The sequence below is a fragment of the Aedes albopictus genome, chromosome 1 (genome assembly GCF_035046485.1).
Source record: "Aedes albopictus strain Foshan chromosome 1, AalbF5, whole genome shotgun sequence".
Taxonomy (NCBI): Eukaryota; Metazoa; Arthropoda; class Insecta; order Diptera; family Culicidae; genus Aedes; species Aedes albopictus.
In genome coordinates this window covers 206,439,782-206,452,051 of record NC_085136.1, presented here as the reverse complement: position 1 = coordinate 206,452,051, position 12,270 = coordinate 206,439,782, and positions in this window count along the sequence as shown.

The following is a 12,270-nucleotide window of genomic DNA, read 5'->3' as shown; positions in this document are numbered from 1 at the left end:
TCGGCGGTAAACTGGAGGCGGCATATGGCGGCGTCGCATGAACTACGAATTGTACCAGGTATATAAAGAGATGGATATAGTGAAGCGAATACAACACGGCAGGCTGCGGTGGGCTGGACACGTAGCTCGTATGCCGGAGGAACGACAAGCTAAAATTATATTCAGCAGAGAACCAGGAAGGGGTCGTCGGCTTCGTGGGAGGCCGCGCACACGTTGGCTTTTTGCAGTTGAGGAGGACCTAAGGACTCTAAACGTTCAGGGCGACTGGAAGCGATTGGCCCAGGACCGAGGCCAGTGGAGGCGAATACTTCATTCGGCGTAGACTCACCGCTACGAGTTGTAGCCCATCAAGTATCAAGTAAGTCGTTGTCGGAAGTCAGTAGTGAGCCCAAGTATGTACACGAATTCTTCAACCGCCTCGATTTCATCACCATCGATGGAAAATCGGGGTGGCGGGTGCAATGATTCCTCCTTGGAGCCTTTGCCATCATGTACTTTGTCTTCGACACATTAATGACTAATTCAATTCGCCTTCATTCTTCGAATGTACGTTTCCGCATCGTCTCAAATTTGCGAGCTATAATATTAATATCATCAGCGAAGCCAAGCAGCTGAACGTACTTTGTGAAAATCTTTCCACTCGTATTTATCCCCGCTCTCCTTATTACACCCTATGAAGCAATGTTGAACAGCAAGCACGAAAGACCATCACCTTGTCGTAACCCTCTGCGAGATTCGAAGTGACTTGAGAGTGTCCCTGATACTCGAACTACGCACATCACTCAATCCATCGTCGCCTTGAGTAATCGTATCAGTTTATCCGTATTCGTGCATATTCTGCCATAGCTGTGCTCGATCGATTGTATCAAATGCCGATTTGAAATCGATGAACAAGTGATATGTGAGCACTAGGGTGGGTCAACGTTGTATGGGAAAATTTAAAATTGATCTGATTTAATCAGATCAAAGTTTTTAAGATGCCCTTTGAGGTCCCTAATAACTGTGCAAAATTTGGGCATGATTGGTTTAGCCTACATTTTGCGCATCGCGATTGAAGTTTGTATGGGTTTTTACATGGGAAGTGATATTTTTTCGTATTTTTCTTGAAAGTTGCTCAAAATTGTCCTATACCATATAACCGCTAGTGTTAACGTATAGCCCAGGATGTGTCGAGAAACGTTGTCGAAGACCACAAAGCGATCCGATGCATGTGATAAAAGATACACTCTTCGTAAGTCAGGCCAAAAATTGAGATTTTATTCCTTTACACCGTGTCTAATAAGTTCTCATACAAAATCAAATTCAATTCATTTCACATCTGTAATTAGGATTTTCAAACAAAATTTATTTAATGAAAGGCCAATTAACATACGCCAAATACAGCATTTTTTTTGAACTAACCGTCCTTTATCCTTCTCTGCTGATCGCTTATGTGTCGTAAGTCTATTTCAGCTGGCACGCACGCCATTTCATTGGTATTTCGTCGTATTTTAACGAGTAATGGTTTTAAGTTGAAACAAATTAGGTTCCTGTCCTCCCCATTGCTAGTACCAACTATGACCAGAAGAGAAAATATATGAGATCCTGTATTGGTAATGTACGAAGCCGTTTTATTTTGTTCAAAATAAAACATAAATTAATCAAAAATGTCCATTTACTAGTTTTAATAAGATGTGTTGTGTTAAAGAAGCATGCGTGCATCTTATCTGGTTGATTCACATCATTATCACTTTTAAAACATGCTTGTATTCCTACTGTGGTAAATTTTGTCCTAAATTTAGGTTTTATGATGTTTATCTTTGATACAACGGTTATTTTCATGAAAATCAGCCCAAGTTGAGCTTACTTGCAAATTTCTTACCATATCATCATCAAAACTGTATTGTTTAAGCCTTAGTATATCCATTTGGTACACTTGAGATACAAACTCAAAATTTATCCCTATGAAACCTATTTCGCTACCGTAGAATGAAAAACTGTTCGAACATTTTTCATGCGTGCCGGAAAAAATGGATTTCAGAAAATGGAAGTGTACTGCTAGGCTTATAAAAACAAATGGAAAATAAAGTTATTATAAACCTAATGCTTAATTTAATCAGTATTAAGTGGCCTTTCAATACATGTATTCACTATGAAAATATGAATCACATTTGCGAAATTAAGTGCTATTTTCCAAATTTGTATTTTGTATGAGAACTTATTGGACACGGTGTACATGTTAAAAGATAAGCACACCCAGGCGATCAGTAGGTTATAACTTTTGTTACAAGACTCGGATCGCTTTGCGGTCTTCGGCAAAGTTTTTCAGGACATCTGAGGCTATACTTTTACATAATCGGTCAAATACTTTCAAAATAATTTTATTCTTTTATAAGAAAAATGCAAAAAAGTGAGTTTTCCCGTATAAAATCCCATACAAATTTCAATCGCGATGCGCAAAGTGTAGGCATGACTGATCACGCTCAAATTTTGTACAGTCGATCAGGACCCGAAATGGAGTCAAAAAAAACCGTGATCTGAAAAAACGACATCTATGACCCACGCTAGTGAGCACGTTGTATTCGCGGCATTTCTGCAACACCAGGTGGATAGAGAACATCCGGTCCATTGTGGCGCGTTCATCCATGAATCCAGCCTGATATTGTCCCACAAACTCTCTTGCCTCAATAGTAGGATCGTGCGGTAGTTCCCGCAATCCAACTTGTCGCCCTTTTTGTAGATGGGACACACTAGTAATCCTACATTATAGAGATCTGCGGAGGCGGCCATTGTGAGCCAATCGTGCAGAGAGAACTGTCAAAGTGTGAGCCAAATGAACATGCTTATCGTTCGTAGAAAGGCGTCGTTTGAACGGTATTGCAATCTAAACTACTAAACTAAACTAAATAAATTAAAATTATTTATTTCTAATATCGAGATATTGGCGGCATATGTATGTTTAGTAAAAAGATAAAAATTTATTAATTCTGCTTGCAAAAGCTCATGCTTATGACGACACTTTTGTTGCTGAACTTGTCGAAAAAACTTCCATTGCTGCTTCTTGCTCAGAGTTTCCCATTGCTCATGTGTACATAAATGTGACAGCGAGCCTCCTACCAAATTGTCTCCCAGCTCTTCAAAATCGCAGTGTGCTGCGCTGTTAGGAGGCTCACGAAAATCTGGTGGGTGCGAGCTAAGCGCCTAGCTCCCGGGGAGCTCGTCTCACGCGCTGCGTGAGCTGTTGGTATCTAAGGTGAAAAACAACTTCTTGGTAACGAAGAACCTCAACAACTTTTTTCCGTACACAACTCAAGTGTCTGGTTGGTCTATACGATACGACTAGGGACTCTCAATGCAAAGGTTAAGGTATCAATTCTCGTTCGTTTAGAAAGTTTTTGTCGTGAAATTTTCTAATTTAATCAGCGCATGAGACGAAGCTCATGAGACACATCTTGAGAAAAATGAGGCACACAACTTTCAGTCTCAAAATGTACAGAGCTCCTGGGAGCTCGCTTGCCATGTGGCTCCCGTACATGGGACTACAGCACGTGTACATCAACTCTGTTCTTGCTTCACTTCTGCCGATATGATTAGCGTAACACTTTTGCAATGAATTTCAGATTTCTTCGATTGCTCCACTATTTCAACAAAATTTTGGAAAAAAAAATCTACCATAATTAGAAAATGTAAACAAAACAACTTGAACCACAACGAAGTCACGTACAAAGTTTGAACAGCTAACTTTGTAGCAAGTGTTGGCAGCTGTTGTAAACAAAACAAACAGCGTTGCCGAATCGACGTATGTAACTTCCGCTCATCTCTATGTAGAGGATTTCTAGGACACACGATACCTTCCATCCATTTCGCCGGTAATACTTCCTCCTCCCAAATCTTTGTAATGACCCTGTGTATTAAGTGCTCTCACCAGTGCTTTTCCACCGTATTGTAGAAGCTCGCTTGGTAGTTGATCTGCTCCAGCGGCTTTGTTGTTTTCAACCGGCTATCCTCCTCCTCAATCTCTTGGAGGTTAGGGGCTGGAAATCTTTCGTCCTGCACACGTACTCCTAGATCTGTTATTGCATCTTGCATTGCTTTATAGATTACCGTGCAAATGTCCAATCGTCTAAAATATTTGTTCACACGTCAAACACCAAGGAAAGTAGCAAGTAAACAAACCGATTATTCCATGCACCACCCAAAAAGTGTAACCGACGCTTAAAATTTCTAGCAGCGAAACGAACCAATGCTGTATGCTTAAACTGGTGGGAACATATTGTGATGTGACAAAAAATTTCTGCAGGGGGTCGAATACGGTGCAAAAAAAGCAATAACACGCCCACTTCGGTGCTTGCAACTTCGCCATTGAGGTGCTCATCGTAATGCTGCCGCCACCTCTCGACCACCTCACTCTCGCTCGTGAGAAGATTCCCGTGATTGTCTCGGCCAGGCCCCTGGCATCAATGAATTTTATCGTAGCCAAAATCTAACTGCCTTATACTCATATTCGTGTAAATACGTAAAAACGTAGCGTGTAATCAACAAACGCTGCTTTTGTTTAATGTTGTGAGCCACACACGAAATTCACCTTCACATTGCGTGTTTGTGAGGTTGCTTTATTCAACTAATCGCATTCTCCTCTCCTCGTACATTAATATTAATGCGAGTTTTGAAGTGTTTTATGATCATTAGAGGTGGCAAAAAATAATCTTAAATTGATCAACAAATCAAAATTAACGTTAAACAAAAAAGTGTTGATGTTTTCGCATCTGACAGTGGGCGCTATTTACTAGCGCCCAGGACATCCTGTCTACCATATTTCCAATGCATTGATATAGGCCGTGTCGGGGGCCTGGTCTCGGCACATGTCGGGTAGACTGCTCGATGTGGCCCCTCTAGAGGACTGCTGGAGTTATGGTGAACTTAAGTTACCAAGCCGGTTTCATTGACGGCCGGTCGACAACGGACCAGATCTTCACCGTATGGCAAATCCTCTAGAAATTTCGTGAATATCAGGTCCCAACACACCACCTGTTCAAGGATGGCAGAAAATCACTTCAAGCGATAAATGATACAGGATACGAATAATCCAAGATAGCCTTGTTCTTGCAGTAGCATGATGCCGACGCCTCACATCGTGCTCGTATCACAGAACAATTAAAGCATCTGATGCACGCTTTATCGCGTGATGACCCGTTATCGGATCATGTTACAAGTCATGATAAATTTTATTCATCGCATTATTTGCCAGGTATGCACCCGTAAGCGGCATTCATGATTCGAAATGATACGTTCATAAGCATATCTGGAAGTCAAATAACCAAGAATGCTCAAAAAGTGAATGAAATCACTAATTTATCATTTCGACTTCATGATAACGATCGCATCACGCCCGCACATGCCGAGCGAATCATTCTTCTCGGACCGAAGTTTGTTATGATGCTTGACGACAAAATGTTATCGTTGTTGCTATGATCGCGCGATGCCGTTCGACCGCGACACATTCGAAATCTGATCATGATCACTAGATTTCCATCCTTGCACCTGTTCATCGACTTCAAGGCGGCATACGACAATATCGACCTCACAGAGCTATGGAAAATCATGGACGAGAACAGCTTTCCCGGGAAACTTACCAGGCTGATAAGAGCAACGATGGACGGTGTACAGAACAGCATAAGGATTTTGAGTGAACTATCCAGTTCATTCGAATCTCGACGGGGACTACGACAAGGTGATGGACTATCCTGCCCACTATTCAACATCGCCCTGGAAGGTGTTTTGCGACGAGCCGAGCTCAACAGCCAGGGTACGATCTTCACGAAATCCGGCCAATTTTTCTGTTTTGCGAATTACATGGATATTATTGCTAGAACATTCACGCCTGAAACGTGAAGCAGCAAAGGTCGGACTGGTGGTGAATGCGGCTAAGATAAAGTACATGCTGGTAGGTGGAACTGAGCGAGACAGGACATACCTTGGCATCGATGTTACGATAGACGGGGATATTTTCGAGATGGTAGAAGAATTCGTCTACCTCGGTTCCTTGCTAACGGCTGACAATAATATGAGCCGTGAAATACAAAGGCGCATCATCAGTGGAAGTCGTACCTACTACGGGCTCCAGAAGAAACTGCTGTCAAAAAATATGCACCCCAGCACCAAATGTTCCATGTACAAGTCAACCCTCCCTGTGTATAAGGAGCACTCATTCCCAACGTGATGCATTAGAAAGGTTAACAATAGGAAAATCACAGTTGTTTTTGGTCTTTCGTTACCAAAGATACTTCACATAACGGTATCGATTTGGGTCAAGCTTCTCACAAAAAATAAGTTCCTGAATAGGCACACTCCAACGAAATAAAAACCACTCATAAAAAAACGCTGCTAAACACATGTCCACCAAATAGCTAATGGTGCAAATGAGGAACATGCATAACCATATTTTTTTGCGTTTTCTGTTTCAAAGACGACTGACAAATTACAGGGGAAAATAATTATATTTTACGTATCCCATCCGGTTCTATATAAAATATGTCCGATTGATGTATGAACAATCTTTTTTTTTTTGGCTATTGATGGATTTAGTTCAAATTTTGCATACATCCTACATACATACTCACGATTATCATGTGTAAAAATTGTGGACATCCATTCACTACTCTGGGAGTCATAATGTCATAAAGTTGAAAAATCATGAACGCACGACGGTTTTCAACGAAATCATTTAAAAGAATAAAAGCAGCAATATTGCTGATAAGATTTTGTGAAACCTATTATAAATAGTGCTGAGTTTGCTGAATAAGTTCATAATTAGAATTCCTGTTCAAATGATTCAACTCCCGTATTAAGTATTAGTGTTCATAAGCTGGTTTATGAGCTTTTATGTTCAACGGGTAGGGTATAAACAAATCAAATTCACTTGAAATTCGAGAGTGTTCTCCGCAAGAAGTAATTCATCAATCACTCAAACGGTTAATGACAGCACTTTTCAGTTTCAATTTTACAGAACACATATTACCATAATTCTAATCGTTTTTCCATGTGTAACCCAATACTCGAACACATTCGAAAAGCATCCTTCAAATTCAAGAAAAAAAACACCAACTAAAAAAGAACTAGTTCGTCACAAAACCATCAGGAACAAAAAAAAACATTTGGATTTGTTATTATCCAAACAGTAATTAACTTACTGTCCGCATCCTTAACAGAGTCGCCATATGGGACACATTTTTAGTGCAGTTGCTTACGCACTGTGGATATAGGATAGGAATGAGCATAATGTTCGTTGGGTGAGGTTCTGTGCATAGTATGCGTCGTAGGGCAAATGACCTCACATGTTCGCTGCTGCAACCGTTTGATGGGTTTAAATCTCATATTCCAACATATTTTTTGATGACTTGTCATCTTCCTACTTGACACGATGCCATCAGTCAACTTACATCGAACGAACATGTGTATGTTTATCAGATCCAATGGCAGTAGAGTTGTAAGGCGTAAGGATTCTGAGTGCCTTTTGGAAGCTATTGAGTTACATAAGTTCCAAAAACACAATACTATCGTGTGCAGCATAATTATCCTATGTTCTATGGGAATCTTTATTAAAATGGAACAACTATGCTGCACACGGCAGACTAAGTGTTATATATTCAAAATGTGAAAGAGAAATGATTAACAAGCAAACCATGAACTCAGACATAATTGCTTGATACTCAATCAATAAAAACAATAAAAATCATTGATACTAATGCTATTAAATTTTATAACATTAATCCAACTAGTCTCGGTGCTCAATAAATTCAGGCTATTCTTTGGTTTGATTGGCTTTTATCGGTGAATTGGTAAAAAATAAATAAAGGCCAATCAAACCAAATAATAGTAAAGGTCCACGGTGATTATCCTTAACCGAATGAAAATTCAAGCTATTTAAGCCTAAAACATCGCGTAAACAGCGATCATATTCTTGGTAACAATCGCCACACCCTAAGATTCCTTACCACTCCCAATACCGGCGTGTGCATCATAGTTGTCCCATGTTAATAGGGATTGCCATAGAACATGGGACGGGACAACTATGCTGCACACGGCAGAATAAGACACGATCAGCGAAGTACTAAATTTGTAGTGTTTCGTAGTGTGTGGCTGACCAACCTCCATTTCATTTCTATAATTTCTGTTGATCCGACGGTATCATCGATGGAACTCTGTAGGTATTCCAAATTCAGTTGTGGGGCCACCAGTTCCAAATTATAAACTACAGACAGCGGTTGACGAAAACCTGCAGCTTCTATGTGGTCTTTGCTGAATAGCACCACGTTTCGCTGGCGTATAACAGCACAAACTTCACGATGGAATTTAAGATTCGAATTTTAGTGTGTTGACTGATCTTCTTGGATAATCATAGGGTTTGGGTGCTAGTAGTGGACCCTCTAAGCCATCGAAATTTACTTTTTCGCCTTTTTAGCAATGTTACCCTAATGGATTGTCTCGAAGTGAAATTTTATAACAAGTTTCATGTCCCCTCTTTATGTTAAGACCGTCAAACAGACAACATTTTTTATTATTCCAGAGAAATAAGCATTTGAAAATATGCATCGGAGCCAATAGTGGACCATCCTGGAAGTGCCTATAGTAAACCCTTTTGGGTGTTTACATGCATTAAATAAGGACCCATATAGCCGAGGCGGTAAACGCACGGGTATTCAGCATGACCATGCTGAGGGTGACGGGTTCGATTCCCGGTCGGTCCAGGATCTTTTCGTAAAGGAAATTTCCTTGACTTCCTTGGGCATAGAGTATCTTCGTGCCTGCCACACGATATACACATGCAAAATGGTCATTGGCAGAGGAAGCTCTCAGTTAATAACTGTGGAAGTGCTCATAGAACACTAAGCTGAGAAGCAGGCTTTGTCCCACTGAGGACGTTACGCCAAGAAGAAGAAGAACAAGAAGATGCATTAAATATTAAAAATAATCGATTTTTGTGGCCACTGGACACTCCGTTTGCCAGGAACTGCTGTGTAGCCATGTAATAGTTGTTCCCCAGGTGGGAGCCGCCTGGATTCAGTTGGTTTGGGCATTTATATTTAGGTTTTTCTGAAGGGGGTTCAATATAGGCGCAGGATCCACTACTAGCACCCAACGTGCTAGTGGATTGCAAATTGAAAGTTCTCATGTTAAAACTTTAAAACTTCTATTCTATTGCTTATGGAATGCTATTTGGGAAGTTACAGCTATCCAATCAAAGGTTGAAGTAAAAAAGACATGAAAACTTCCATTGCCGGCCACGCCCATCTTCTCCGTTACGAGGATAGTATTGTGCCTTGCAAGATAAATCCGCGAAACGCGTTTATCTTCTTCTTTTCCATCAAGTTGTCAAAATATGAGCGCACCACTATGAGCGACCTGATGGTCAGAAATTTTGCATGCGGCGCTTATATCAAATCCACATGAGGCTGCGGCGATATGGCCGCGAGGAGATGCACGCGATACAGACGCAATGTGGAAAATGGAGAAGATACCGCCGCAGCATCCTGTAGCATCACCAAATAACATCCCGATTAAATATTAAACACAAAGCCGACGAGGTGATGCGTGTGCGTATTATAGTGAAACAATGTCGCGATAAATGTTATTACGATTTCTGGCCACCTGAGTTGCCATTGTGCCAACTGTTGTTTTGATATGAACGGCCTAAAGGCTGCTGCGATGCTGCTGGGTGGGTGACAGTATCTGTTCGATTTTGACATTGCGTCTGTATCGCGGGTATCTCTTAGCGGCCATATCGCCGCCGCCCAATGTGGATTTATTATGAGCGCCGCAATAAAGGATGTGATGATATGACATCTACTTTACAAGAGGTCAGCGACTAACCGACGCCCCCATAGGTGTAAAGGAGTTGGATATTTGTAATGGGTTCACTATAACTGAGTGAGGCGACAAGTTCAAATTGTGTAAGTGTAGTTGAGTAGATCATGTAATGTGTTGGTGTATGTGTAAGTGTTTTTGTATATTTAAACACCAACGTTGGAAGTGACGTAGCTAAAAAACATATGATCACTCCATGGTCTCTTTTGCTCCAGGGATGGGGCACAGGCATTTACACTGTTGTGTACTGGCTAAGACGCCTAGGCTTAAGGTGAAACATCAACAAATCCCATTGCGATTTTGCATACAAACTTTAGTGGCACAAATCTGACGAACGAGGCCTCGAATCAAGCTGCACTTGTTTATCCTGGCTTTGCTCACTTGCAAAAAGAGGCAGCTTTTCCAAATCGAGCTCATTTGTTTACGAATTTTCACGATTGGTGCTCTTGAAAACGTGAGTAGGGGTCCAAGTCGGCCATTGTGGCAGCCATATTTGTATTCTCTGATGTTTCTCCTTAAGTGCCATTGGTCGCTCTCTGAAACGATAAGAAACACGTTATGTGGATGGGAAGGGATAGTAAGGAAGGGATTATATCTATTTATCGAGATGCCAGCGACTCACCGACGCTCTCGTAAATAGGAAGGAGGTGGGAATTTGGTAAGGGAATAGTATGGAGTTCAGTATGATTAAGTTATGCGACTGGATTAAAAATGTTCGCCTTAGTTAACTGATATAATTATCTAAACCTTCAATTTAAAAAATAATCAGAAAAGTAATGAACTATGGATGGATCTCACCAAATTGTTTGAAACGGGTTGGGAAACTTTGTACTCTTCATTTAGGTGACTCAGATTGTCGAACTCTTCAAATTAACGATTTCTTGTCAATCGTGTTTGATGATGGCCAGTCTGAGGATGCATCCTAATCGTTAACGTTGGTGTTCCGATTTCGACGAGCACCGCTGGTGGACGCCATTCATCGGATTTGCATCAATTCAATGAGCAGATAATGACAATCCGCTGAGATCCGTAAACCAGGATAGATGCTAAGTACTTGAGAGCCTTTCATATACAGGGGATAGATAAAATGATCAGGACAGGCAAAATTTTCACTTTTCAAAAAATGTTCAACTAACTGAAACTTTTCGTAAAGTGCATCAAATACTATCAAATTTTCACTGTAAGCTGATCAACTAGTTGCGTATCAGTAGTCAAAATTTGGAACTCAAATCGGACTATACTGCATGAAGATTCTAGGAAAAGTTGTACTTATCCGATAGCCAACTTTGGGCTGTTATATCTCCGGATTCAATGAACCGAATGCAATAAAATTTTGACCATTTATGACTTGTATAATGAGCTCAGAAAAACGGTACGGTACGCTAACCGGATCAATGATGCCTGGACCTTGTGTTTCTCCGAGACAATCAGCTGCCCTTCTTTAGTCTCACCTAAGGCTAAATAAGGGCTGGGTTATGAAGATGTTGTTAATTAGTTTGAATTTTCACCTGTATTCTGTGTATCCTCGCCTTTGGCGTTTTCAAATCGATACCGATCTGGTTTTATTGCTGCTGATCTTTGTTGTGTTGTTATTGCGAAGAGTTTAGTCTTGCCTAGTTTGGGGAGTGGCTACAGTTAGGATAGCTCAGATCAATGTTCAGCATAAAAGAACAGCAACGATCAATCTTTGCAGACTTATGCCAAATGGTACAGCCCAAGTGGCCTTGGTACATGAACCTTACTTTCATAAGGGGATTTCTATCTAGGAATCCTTGTGAACCCGGTGTTTGCTACTTTCAGTAAAAATGAAATGGCAAACTCGCGTGTCATGCCTCCAGCCTGTGTGCTTGTCAACAACGCAACTGTTTCTACATTCATCTCTGAACTAACCACCAGAGATGTGTATGTGCTATTTCAATTGATGTATCTGTTGGAAACCTCAACAGGAAACACGTCTATTGTTCGGTTTATTTACCGCATGATGAGCCATTCCATACGGATGCTTTCAAACAAGTCATCGCATACTGCATTTCAAAAGGCTGTGATGCTAATGCTCACCATATAATCTGGGGCAGCTCAGACATTAACCTGAGAGCCTCCAGTTCGATGGAGTACTTAAGTAGTACAGATCTTGGATTACTTAACATAGGCAACCGCCCAACCTTCAAGGTATCTGCTAAAGTGGAAGTGTTAGACATAACGCTTTGCTCTAGGAGAATTAGTCACAAGCAGACCAGTTAGCATGTATCAGGTGAAGATTCTTTATCAGACCATCGCTACATCTTTAAATGTTACTTCGCAAACTTCGCGTTTCAGGAATCCCCGGTCAACAAACTGGAATCTCTTTACTCATTTGGTTGCGGCCAAATTTCATGGATACTCACCATCCATTGACACTCCAAATGATTTAGATGATGCCGTTTGCCT